We start from the raw sequence: 819 nt of genomic DNA, 5'->3' as shown, positions 1-819 counted from the left end.
TTGACGTCAGCGAGTTTCATACGGGCCGGGCCCGCGAGGAGGGGGTCACACACACAGGGGCGGAGCCAGGGGGTGGCCAGGGCCACATCCAAAAACTGATTGGCTACCCCAGTGGCCACCCTGAAATTTTTAAACATGATTGGTTATTTGACATGTCAGAGGCATTACTTATATCGAAATCAGCTATTGTGTTGTGTTTCAACAAGCTGCAGAGACAGTAGTTTCTGTGCATTTAAATATTGTTTTTGTTGACGCTTTGATTTTGGACAATCATCTTCATTTGAGTCCTTAAAGAGTTCAGTTCAGCAGATTTAAATGTTGACACTCTGTCAAGTTACATTTCTAATCTTAACATTAGAAATCTACAAAAATGTAAAATTTTTCAATAATTTTATAAAAATAAGTTAAAGTTGATATGATTATTGGAAGTAACCCTCCTAGGTTTGGGGTAAGCCCCTAATGTTTTCCACACCTGGCCACCCCTTAACAGTCAGTGCCCCAGTTTGGCCACCCAGGTCAAAACTGTCTGGCTCCGCCACTGCACACACACAAGCGTGGTTATGTTTTTTAATTGATGTTTTCTCAAAACAATTAGCCGAAATTGATCCAGTACGTAAAAAAAACCCCATTATTTTTAGTTTGTAACAGTGAAATAGAATTTTTGTCATTTGTTTTTAAATTTTCTATTTTTTTAAATTAAGTTATCCACTACTTGATGGCAAAAGTAAGGTGGCCCTGAAGGACAAAACAAATTTACAAAAGATGAAATACTTTACAAAGTTGAAGACAATTTACATTTTGGAAAACATTTCAGACCCT

The sequence above is a fragment of the Notolabrus celidotus genome, chromosome 18 (assembly GCF_009762535.1).
Source record: "Notolabrus celidotus isolate fNotCel1 chromosome 18, fNotCel1.pri, whole genome shotgun sequence".
NCBI lineage: Eukaryota > Metazoa > Chordata > Actinopteri > Labriformes > Labridae > Notolabrus > Notolabrus celidotus.
This window is presented reverse-complemented; position numbering follows the sequence as displayed.